The sequence below is a fragment of the Puntigrus tetrazona genome, chromosome 15, assembly GCF_018831695.1.
Source record: "Puntigrus tetrazona isolate hp1 chromosome 15, ASM1883169v1, whole genome shotgun sequence".
NCBI classification, from domain to species: domain Eukaryota; kingdom Metazoa; phylum Chordata; class Actinopteri; order Cypriniformes; family Cyprinidae; genus Puntigrus; species Puntigrus tetrazona.
Window position 1 is genome coordinate 4,830,119 of NC_056713.1, and position 12,575 is coordinate 4,842,693.

General features: G+C 37.2%; 1 pseudogene; it reads right to left on the reverse strand.

The window, feature by feature from the left end:
- Positions 1 to 7,579: 7,579 nt before the first annotated feature.
- On the reverse strand, positions 7,580 to 8,496 carry LOC122359523 (annotated as a pseudogene).
- Between the last annotated feature and the right edge of the window lie 4,079 nt (positions 8,497 to 12,575).

The following is a 12,575-nucleotide window of genomic DNA, read 5'->3' on the forward strand; positions in this document are numbered from 1 at the left end:
TGACTAGAAAGCAATCATGCTCCTTGTTAGTGGAAATTAATTAATATTAGCTCTTTCAGTCCCAATTTATGACTTATGAAAAGGTGTCTCATTACCAACACTGTGTCACACAAGAAACATTTCATGATTTGTAAAAACCTTATTGTTACAAAACACTGTTGGCATTGGTTACACACTTTCAAAAATGGATGTGTTAAGTAATATATAAATATTTTTTGTCTATGCCGTTTTAACATTTTGTGTCATTTTAAGAGGGAGACAACACCATGCCATGCACCTTTTTGGAGTTGATGTCCTTAAGAATATACATTTGTGGTATAAGTAACAAAAGCCATTTTAATATGTTTTTACAGCTCTTTTCTCAGGAGCTCTGTCAAAAACAGGTAGATTACTGTTTATGAGCCTCTCTTCTGATTGGCCTGACACATGACGAGGCTAGTCAAATGTAACAACGTCACAATTATGTCACAGTGCTACATAAGGAGCTTAAAATATCTTCTCGTGATATCAACTACAGCTGTGGTAAAACACTGTTAAACGAGCCCACTGGACAGAAACGATTGTCAATAAATTGAATAATAACTTAGCTGTAAAACTGAAATGTATATATACATCTGACTAGATAGACACTGTGAGTTTGTCCTTACTATACACGAGAGATCTGATTCACCTCATAGATCCTGTCAGATCGTCCATCCTCCATCAAAGCTGAGAAAGGGTAGATAACCTTTCCCTGTATGAGGACATAAAAGGAAGATTCCAGATTGGGCCATCTTTGCTTTTGATTTTCTCATAGGCGAAGTAGGATACCCAGGTCTCGGCTTACAGTTATCTCCATGTTTAGCAACTGGGGGTCCTTAGGCAGGCTAGGGGAACTCATATTAATGTTAAAAAAAACTCATAAAGTGAAATGTTCATGCCATCGGACCATTAACTATCACCCAGTCACATCGCTGCTAGAAATGTTCTCAGATCGTCCTGCTGGTGACAGTGATGTTGCTAGTATGCTTCCTGAGATGATCATGATGTGGAGCCTTTAAAGTGTTGAGGCACGCTATTTGGAGAACCTTTAGATTAACACTCAGAGTGTGTTTGATTCCACAATACCGAGTTAAAGTAACACTGAACCAGTTTGACTTAATTTCTGTCAGACAAAAGCTCTTAATGCAAATTAACAGAGTATTGTATTTAGTTTTATTTTATTGTTGGGCTATTGACCCTTACACTTTTTTTATATTAATATACAACTGACCACTTATCAGTAAAAGTTTTCTTCTGGCACTTATTTTGTTATAAATGTGTTAAATTTACAACACAAGTCAAGGGTCAAGAGCCCATCTAAAGCAAACACAGTGATGATTTGTGATCGACAATCTTCCTCTGCTGAGACTTTGATAATTGATAAATATAATATAATTGAAGTAACACAATGTATTGTCCTTAACTACACACACTGTGTGTGTAATTTTTGTTGTTGTTTTTTTAACACACACATGTTTTTATCACACTAATGTGTCATAAATAACACAGTTTGCGTCAGAAATGTTCTATTCCTAAATATTCAATATTTTATATATTTGAAAAATATCAAGAGTGCAGAAAGAACGATACAGTGAGCGCTGTTGGGGCACACATTTGACCACAAACCGGCCACGATTAGATATACCTGGAAAGATTTCTAACAGAGGAGTAAAAAGAATTATCAGAAGAGTTGTCCAAAAGCCAGGAACCACTTGTGGAGAGCTTCAGAAAGACCTGGAATTATCATGTACAATTGTTTCAAAGAAAACAATAAGTAACTGCTGTAACCTGTGCACAATCACTATGCAAAGATCTATTGCTGAAGAAAACGTCTGTTAAAGCTCATTTACAGTTTGCTTCACAACATTTAAACAAAAATGTAACACTCTGGATGCCATAATTTGAATGCCGTAATGTCAAATGGCACTGTACATCAACCCAAAACATGGTGTAGCACTGGCAAAATTCATATAATTAAGGGAAGGATGAATGGAAAAATGTAGTGAAACATTCTTGATAAAACATCTTCTGTCATCTACCAGGATGATGAAGATGAAATGAAGATAAGAAACCCTCAATTAGGTTTAGAGAAGGAAAGTAAAGCTGGTAGTATTGCCCAGCCAATCATCTTGCTTGAAACCAATAGAAAATCTATGGAAAGATCTAAGTTTAGAGTTCATAGAAGAGACACCTGAGCAATGCATACAACTAGCATACAACTTATCTTAAAGCTGTTAGTAATTTTCAGTTGAACTTTTATGATACTTTTTCCCCAGGTAATTCCTTAATTTCTGAACTTATTTACAGAATTTTTTGGGGATTTCTTGGTTGTTTCCAACATCTGGTGAAAATTTCATGTCAACAGCACCTTACGACGTATATTTATTGAAAAAATTGTCACATGTTGAATCAATATTTTATCTGCTGCGTTAATTCTTTAAATAGTGTTAAAATAGTTGTGTTGAAGTTGTTTGGCATACTGACATTTATACATTAACTTGTATATTTGACTATCAGGTACACCTGATAGTCCACTTTCAACATTCAACTATAAGTAATGTTTGCAAGTATATGTCAACTAACTCTCATTAGAGTAATAGCAGACTGCTAGGTTACGGTTAGTAAAAAAAAATTGACATTTCACAGTTAAAGTCATCTGTTGAGGGGCTATCAAAACGAAGTGTTTGCAGACATTAAGCAGACAATCTACTAATGCTTCAATGACTTCTAGTTTATACATAGGCCTGGTTACAATGTTACTTAAATGTTGGAAATGGACTAGCAAAATAAAGTTTTACTTATTTATATAATATCTGATGAATATGTTATATATTCATGTGTAATAGTCTATATTCAAATATGCTCTTGTATATTAGTCAGTGCTTTTGATATAGTATAAAACGTGCATTATTTGAATAAACATAATTTTTTAAACACTAATTAGTGCATACCATTTTTTTTTCTTCAGCACTTGGGACTGGAGCAAGGACAGTACATTCTCATCAGCAGATTAAAGTGCTAATGAGCAAAACAAGAGTACTTACTGTACAGTGTTGCATGTGCTGTTTTGATCATTCCTATTAATTGTTAAACTTTTCATTAAACAGGAAGACATCAACATGGGGCTGTCTACGTAATGGTTCCATGGCTCTCATGTTAAATATATTTACTGGAATTATTTTCATTTCATTATAACTTAGTTTATCAGCAACTCTTGTCATATGTGACTAATTATGAACAGATGTATCCAGTAGTGATTTAATTAGCTTCAGGCTGATTAAAAGTGTGCTCCTCTTCGGATTCTTAACTTCAGGGATCCCAGATGCTCCCTGGGATTTATTGTTTCAGTGCTTGAACAGTCCCCTAGGAAACTTGAATCAGGGCACACACACACACACACATTTGCATTTGTAGTTTACAGGGTCTCATCATAGAAGTAATTTTTTTATACTGTACAAACCATACAAACCCTGCACCAACTCTAAATCTAAAAACTACCCCTAACAGGAAACTAATGGTTTTTTATTTTATTTCATAAACTACTGTTTAGTATGTTTATTAAAAATTTTGTTTACGGGCACACTCCTATGGAAAGTGTCCTCATAAACCATGTTTATGTTGTAGTACCCATCTCATTATACACGTGTGTCCACATAAACCACAAATGCCAGTACACACACACACACACACACACACTATATTGCCAAAAGTATTGGGACAGGCCCTTTTAATGAACAGCTTTGACTACTTCTGTAATTTCTACAAGTATAAATGTTAATGTTTAAGCATACAAACAACTCTTTTCTATTCCAACATAAGTGTCTCAGTATATATGTCACGTGCGCCTCGTGCGCTCCCTCCATTGCCCGCGCCCACCAGGCTCCATCGTCCCTCCGGCTCCGCCTTGGTCTGTCGTCGACCATCCGTCACCTCGGGATTCCTCTCCTCCGGCTTCGCCTCGTCCCTCCATCCCACCGGCTCTGTCAGGCTCCTCCTTCCCTCCGGGTTCACCTCAGTCCTCCATCGCTCTGGCTCCGCCGCGTCCTTCCCGTCCCCCGTCTCCGTGTCAGTCGCCGAAGCCTGTGGCGTCGCCTAGGACCTCCAGCGCCTCGGCGTCACCCTGGCTCTTCGGCTCTCCATCTCCGCCTAGTCTTCTCCACCACCTGCTCCGCCGCCGTCGGTCCCATGGAGTCGATGGCCGCTCCTCCTCCATGGCTCCTGTCTCTGTCGGCTCCACCGTGGACCACCATAGCTGGGCTCTGGATCTCCTCCTGCTCCGGACTCCTCCTGTCTCCTCCCTGGCTCCTCCCTCCGTCTGTTCCTCCCTGGACTGTCTGTCTACTCCCTCCTGGGGGCCGTCCTCCACCAGAACCTCCTCCCAAGATCCGGTATCCCCAATTCCTAGTTGTTTTGTTTTGATGTTACTCTTTAGCTGTGAGGAGGCACCTTCCGGGAGGGGGTGGTAATGTCACGTTCTCTGGACTTTTGTTATGGTTTTGTCGTGTGCTTGTGTGTAATTCCGTAAAGTATTTAAGTCCTGTGTTTTCAGTTCCGTTTGTCCGATCTTGTCTTTATGTGTGTGTGACTTTGTCGTATCTGCCTGCCTGCCTGCCTGTATTTATATTGTTTATTTCATCCCTGAGTGGATTAAAACTCTTTATTTTCATTTAGGCTAGTTGTGTGCTCTCATGCTTACCACACTCGTGACAATATATGACAATATTTAAAAAAATAATACAATTATTCATTCAGTCAGAAAGCCATCTAAACACCTATGGTGTGACTTTAAATGCAAAATGTGAACCAAAAACTCATCACTAAACACCAATCACAAAAGTATTAGGATGCCCCCTGAAAAAAAAAAACACTTTCAACACTGTTGCTGAAGAAATTTTTAAATACATAAATTTATTTTAATTTTTGTTGCCGCAGTTTTGGAAGTGTATAAAATAACTATACTAAACTATACTATAATATAAGTGTTTGGCTTTTGTTTGTTGTGTAGACTATTTGCACATCCTAAATAATCTAAAGTGGAAACTATTCATCAATTGTAAATGCCTATAAACATTTTGTCACGACTCTGGTCCATGACCTTCCATACGATTGCCACCAGAGGTTGCTTTTCTATTGTATTGACTCTCACTAGAGGTAAGAAATGCAGGGGCTAAAGAGTAAAAGTCTTGCCATAAATATCTTTCACCCATGAACTCAACAGCTGATCTCACCAGTGGAGGAGGAACCAATCATTACATTCAAGTCACAAGCAAATCTTGAGTCAAATCTCAAGAGATAATTATATGACTGATTAAATGATGATTGTGCATTAGTGATGAACACTTGCTGTTAGCAATCAACATCACTGAAGACAGAATACAAAAGAGATATACAAGAACTACAACTGATGTGAAAAAAAGAAAAAGAAAAACATTACCATCATAACTGTGATCAATGTTTGCTTTTAAACAAAGAATACTCATTCATAATAAGTTATAAACAAAAAGCCTAGTTAAGGTGGCAATGTTTTTTTTTTTTCTTTTGATTTATCCAAGGCTGTGGCTGAAGTGAACTCTAAATACTGTATTTCTTCTTGTTTCTTTTTTTGCTGTTCTTCTCTTTTTTTCAATGATGTAGTTTAAGAGCTGGTGTTCTTTCATTTATTTTTAACACTGCTTCAGTGCTATTTTTTTAACTTCACTGCATTTGAAACAAATATGATTTCAGTTTTCTCTTTGTTTAACTGAAAAAGTTTTGCACTTCCAACTGTTAATTTCATCAACGTGTTTGCAGAGGGAGTCAATGGAGCTAGTCATTTGGTGATAAGGATAGGTAAATCTGGGTTTCACCTCCATAGCTGTGATAGGCAAATTGGTTCTTTCTCATTATTTGAATTAGTGGGAGCATCCAGGCTAAACAAGAGCAGTGCAAGACATGGACATCTACCTAAACTCTTATGCTCACATAATAACCTCTTCTTTCTAAGTATGACCTGTAACACCAGCACTGATATTTTGCCAGAATCAAAATACAAAGTAATATAATTTTGTTATTTTTATGAGAGCTGTCTCTGTGCTGTGCATTCAGAAACCGTATTGGAAACTGTCTAGGTATCCATTTGAGTTTAAGTGGTTGTTCAGCTGATTAAAAACTACTTTTTCAATTAACTTGTCTACAAAAGGTAGATTTGATGTAGGTCCATACACACTGTATTACTCAAATATTACTTATGGGGGGTGTTAAATACAGCCCATTAAGTGCACTATTAGTATGCTTCTTTTAAACTAAAAATAGGAAAGTACACTTTTAGTCTACATTTTATTTACTTTTTGGTCTCAGAAAAATACTTTTAAGTATACTTATAATTAGAAAAAGTATATTCAGGCTACATTTGTGCTCATTGAATCTGTATTGAATGGTAGGGGGCGCTAGTACATACATATTACATGCATACGACATGCATATTACAATGCAAAATGAGTATACGTATTTCCAAATAAAGCCAGAACTTGTGCAATTTTCTCGAACTCTTTTATGAATACTGAGGATTCAAATATACTTATTCACTTGCCTACTGCCTTTTGACTGCCATATAATAGGTAAGTATGCCATTTTGGATGCAGCCACTATTTTCTTATTAATCTGACTTTATTGAAGTACATAAAACATACAATGATATATCCACCCTTAGTGGTTGCTAAAGGAGGTCACAAAATGCATCACACATGGATCCAAAGATATTTGTGTACCCATGATTTCATTCTTTTTTATTAAGAATAAACCAACTCTAATATCTCTTCTAGATGCTTAAGAAATAATTTCAGTATATTTATAATGCAAAGCAATATAATTCAATAATTTAGTGAAAATAAAGAATATAGTGTTCAGGCTACATGGCACTGACACTGTAATAAGACAGTATACGAAACACTACAGTCTTGACTGGCTGAATTTGAGGTCAGGTGATGTAGTGCAGAGCAAGACCATACAGAGACATTTGTCTTTAGAAATTTAGGAATGTCTTTGTATTTGTGTGCTGTATTGTTTGTCATGTTATTTATCACAATCTGTGTTTTAGGCAGTATGGCCAATAAAAAAACTAAGAATTGTATGTGACTGTTTTTATGTTCTTCACTGTTCTTTTTTTAAAGAAGGATGACACGCATGCTATATGGGTTATGCGTTTAGAAGTGGAGCATGCTTAGTTAGCTCTCAAAAAGAGACACGGTGGCTTGTGGTTGTGGTTTCGAGTCCTGCATTTGTAGCTCAGGGATATTTTGTGATTCTGCACACTAAACTTTCTGTCACGTCTAAAATTTCCCATAATATCACATTACATATAAAAAAATAGTGTGATATGCACCCACAATTGTCCTGTCTCTGCAACTCTTCGGTTTTTAATCTTTTCAATAATAACTACTAATGGCAGAGGTAGAAATAAGTATTAAGTTTATGTCATTAACATTTTAGAATAGAGGAAATAAAATGATTTAAAGCTAAACTAAGCTGGTTTACGATAATAAAATGATCTATCTTCTGTTTAATATTCATTACAAAAAAATTACTTGAATGGGTTTATGAGGCAAATAATTTTTTTGCGAATATCAGGCAGGTTTAAAGCATAAACAAGTGGGTTGAGGATGGGTGGTATGATAAGAAACTCCAGTGAAAGAAAAACTGACAACCCTACAGGAAGATTTAAAGTCACAACCCGACTTAAAGTGACATCAGAAATAACTGCAACTGAGAAATTCAAAAGGACCACTACATGTGGAATACATGTTTGATAGGCTTTGCCTTTGAATTGTGATGAGCTTCTTTGACAGATGATAAGAATATTTACATAAGAATATAAAATCAAACTTAATGGGATGACAGTAGTTACAATTGTTATAAACATACCAAAAACATTAATAACTATAGTGTTTTCACATGAAAGCTTTGCTAATTCATAATTGTGGCAGTATACCTTAAACAATTTGTTTCACACATTTTCATTTTTGTAGTTAAAATACCAGCAATACCAAGCAAAATCATTGTATAAGTCAAGTTTATAACTATTAAAATAGTTAGAGACCGTGGTGTAATTATGGTGTGGTACTGTAAAGGTTTGCAGATTGCAGCAAATCTGTCAAATGCCATTAACATTAATATTGTATACTCATTTACTACATATGTGAATATCACAAAAGACTGTAAGATACATAATTCACGGGAGATTGAGTGTATATCAGACAGTAAGTCTGTCAGTACTCTTGGGAAAAAGGCAGCTGTACCAAATACAGAGTTAACAGACAAACATGAAATCAGAATGTACATGGGCTGGTGTAATGTCCTTTCCAGAAATATTGCAAGAATAGTAAGAATATTAAAAAATATGATAGTACAATACAGAATAAATGCCAAACTGAATAATACATATCTTGTATATCCAATATTTTCAAACAACATGAAGTAAAAATATGTTGAATTTTCCATATTGCATTAGCCAAAGTTTTGTCACTGACCTGTGGAAGGATTAGATAAATAAATAGTTTGCATTGTTTTTTAAATAGTTTACAAGTGAGTATTTTACATTTTTAACATGTAAACAATAAGGCAAAAGCGAATATTTAATTTGTTAAAGCCAACAATTTACAGCATTTATTAATGTAGTTGATAGACATTTCTGAATATTCTAATAGCTAGATTTCTAAGATAATTTACCGTTAGTTAATGAAGTATGAATTACCATTATCAATAAACAATAGTATATTTACAAATTAACATGAATTTAGATTAATAATTGCTGTAAATAATTGCATGATTATACATATAATCTTCAGGTTTATTCAGTTTACTTATCAAACAATTGTCATAATATTTTTGTAATAAACATTGGTAAAATGTTTCAATACCTTTAAAACAAACATTAAATTATTTATATACCTTGTGTGATACACCTTGGAATGATTATTGCTGCTTCTTTATTTGTGATGTGGCGATGTGTGAGAATAAACTGTTTTAGAAGAACTGCAAATCACCAGTATGCCTGTGTTTTTATAGTGTCTAACAAGTCTCAGGAGGCTTTTGCAAGTATTAGACATGTTTAATGAGGTTTTTAGCTTGTACACTCATTTACTTTCAGCTAAAAATTTATTTACACATTATTTACTCATTTACACATAAGAAATTAAAATTAATCTACAAACATGTCAGTAGTCTACGAATCACTGTTAAACCCTTATTAATCCTCAGTATGTTGATGATGCAGACATGTTGAGACCATATCACCAGTGTAATACTACAGTGAATCACTTCATTTGCAGTCATAATTTATAGGCTATTGTAAAATACATGAATCATGGCTGAAAGCGAATACCATTTATATGTTGTTACATTACAGTAATGGGAATAATCATCCTAACATAAAGATAGCTATGAAACACATCTTTTGGAGGGCCAGTATCAGACAGCAGTTGAAGTGCACTTGTACCTGCAAAATACCTCAGGCCATCTATGCTCTGTAGCCATTGTGATTCTGCAAGTTCCCCTCAAACAAATACAGAAAGGCACTGATGCGAGGTTTATGCAGGAGCTGTACACAGTCAGTGGCGAATATACCACCACTGGAGAGGACCATGCTGCTATTCTGTCAACAAACAATTCTGTAATAAAGCTTTAATACTGAGAAGAAAAAAATCATGTTTACAATCAGGCTTTTAGGCATGAACATTTATCATATGACCTTCAACAGTGTTGACAATAATTATTCATGCTTGATGCATGATGGGCGTTTTTACTATGGTGTTAACCATGCATTGCAGCATAAAGCATATTGTTGATTGTCACCATTGTTGAGATTCATATCCTGCTTCTTGATGTCTGTCTGTACTTAAAAAAATACTGGAGTTGGTCTGCCATTTACCAGTAAGTACTGAGAATGTTGTTTACTGTAACTGTTATTAAAGCGCTTTATAGTAAGGGTACTTGACTTACCATGAATTCATGCATAAAGTAGTGCATTAATTATGCCTTTCTTCATTCAGTAATGTTTCACAAAAGGCATTTACTCCAACATGCTGTGACTAAACAGAAAACTATTACACAAAAATCAAAACATAATTTTAGGAGTGACTCCTGGAGCTCTACGTGGTCTCCCCCATGGTCGTGGAGCTGGTCAGTTGGGTCTGGCTCGATAGAACTGCTCGATGAGGGACGGATCCAGAATATCCCAGGCGGCTACCCATGATCTCTCCTCCGGTCAGTAACCCTCCTACCACTAGGTATTGGAGCTGACCCCCTCTTCGCCTAGACTCTAGCTAGCAACTCATTTACCCGATAGACGAGAGCCCTGTCTATATCCAGAGGTGGTGGCGATTCTGGGGCCTCATGGCTGGGGTCAACATCCAAGTGAACCGGTTTGAGGAGCGACACATGGAAGGATGGAGAGATACAGTAATTAGCAGGAAGCTTGAACATGTATGTGACTTCATTAATTCTCTCTAGAATTTTGAAAGGGCCCACATACCTTGGGCTGAGCTTCCTGCTTGATAGCTGCAACTTGAAATCCCTGGTAGAGAGCCAGACCCGTTGACCAGGTTGGTAGGGAGGGTGTGGTCGTCTATTGGCTTGTAGTGCTTGAGTTCTGATGGCTCGTTGAAGCCTAACATGAGCACTGTCCCACACCCTCTCACTACGATGAACCCAGTTGTCCACGGCTGGAACTGAGGAAGGTTCTCCAGTCCACGGGAACATGGGAGAGTGAAAGCCCAGAACACATTTGAAAGGAGTCAAGCCAGTGGAGGAGTGATTCAGGGAGTTCCTTTGCAGTAGGGAGTCCCTTAAGTGGGATTAGACGGCATGATTTAGAGAATTGGTCGATCACAACAAGTATGGTGATAAAATTTTCTGAGGGAGGTAGATCAGTTACAAAATCTATTGAAAGATGGGACCAGGGACGTTGAGGGATGGGTAGAGGCTGGAGGAGGCCCGAAGGTGGTTCCTTTGGTGTTTTGGATTGTGCGCAGACATGGCAGAGTTCTGCACCAGGCAAATAATTTGAGATATACCGGGTTGTCCCACACTCAGGGAGGTGTGTACCCATTGCATAACACAATGTCTCAAGTTGGAGGGGACATATTGCTTGTTGGGAGGATATTGGTCAGGTGTGGGTTCTTGAACCTGTTGTTTTTTTTTCATTATATCCCAGGATACGTGACACCAAATGACTATGGTGGGTGGTAGGATGATTTCTGGGTCAGAGCATCTGCCTTACTGTTCTCCAGGTCGATATCTAACAGTGAATTGAAAGCAGGTGAAAAATAGAGCCCATCGGGCCTGACAGGGATTAAGGCATGTAGCAGCCTTTATATACTTAAGATTTTTGTGGTCCATGATCACTTGAAACGTGTGGACTGCGCCTTCTAGCCAATGATGCCACTCTTCAATAGCAGCCTTCATGGACAGCATAGTTTCCGAGAGAAAAAGGCACATGGGTGCAGTTTACTAGACTGTGGTTGCTTTTGGGAAAGAACAGCTCTAATGCCACAATCAGAGGCATCAACCTCCACTATAAATGGAAGGTTAGGTTTGGGATGCTGGAGAATGGGAGCTGAAGTAAACCTTTCCTTTAAGGCCTCAAAGGCATGGGTGGCTTCTGATGTCCATCTAAACGTGGTGGGCTTGCCCTTTAGAAGAGAGGTTAGTGGGGCAGCAACCAGGTTATAGTTACGAATAAAGATCGATATCGATAGAACATCGATAGAAATTTGCAAACCCTAGAAATCTCTGGAGTTCTTTGATAGTGTTAGGTTGAGGCCATTCAATCATACTGTGTTGACCTTCACGTCGTCCATTTTGACCCCCTGGTGACTGATGTGGTAGCCCAAGAATGCGGTTTTGGCGCCTTCACATACAAGTGGTGCTCTATGAGTCGGAACAGGACTGTTCTGACATGGGTTATATGTTCAGATTCTGACTTGAAGGATACGAGTATGTCATCAATGTAGGCAATGACAAACTGGTTGATAATGTCTCTGAAGATCTCGTTAATAAAAGATTGGAAGACTGCTGGTGCATTTGCAAGTCCATAGGGTATAACAAGATACTCATAGTGCCCCCTAGTGGTAAGGAAAGGCCGTCTTCCATTCGGTAGGTTGTAGGTACTCCTGAGATCTAACTTGGTGTATATAGTAAAAACTATGCAAAAACTTGATATAACTGAAACTATGCACTCTCTTTTTCTAGCACTTTAGATACAGTTGCTCCTTTGCACTTAAAAAAGATAAAAGAAAACAATCTGACTCTATGGTATAATGAAAACACACGCACCCTAAAGAGAGCAGCCCGGAAAATGGAGCGCAGGTGGAGAAAAACTAACTTAGAAGTATTCCGTATTGCCTGGCGGGACAGTATCCTGTCATACAGAAAAGCATTAAAAATTGCAAGATCTGATTATTTTTCATCCCTTTTAGAAGAAAACAAACACAACCCCTGGTATTTATTCAGTACAGTAACTAAATTAACAAAAATAAAACATCAACATGTGCTAATATTCCCCAAGAGTATAGCTTGTG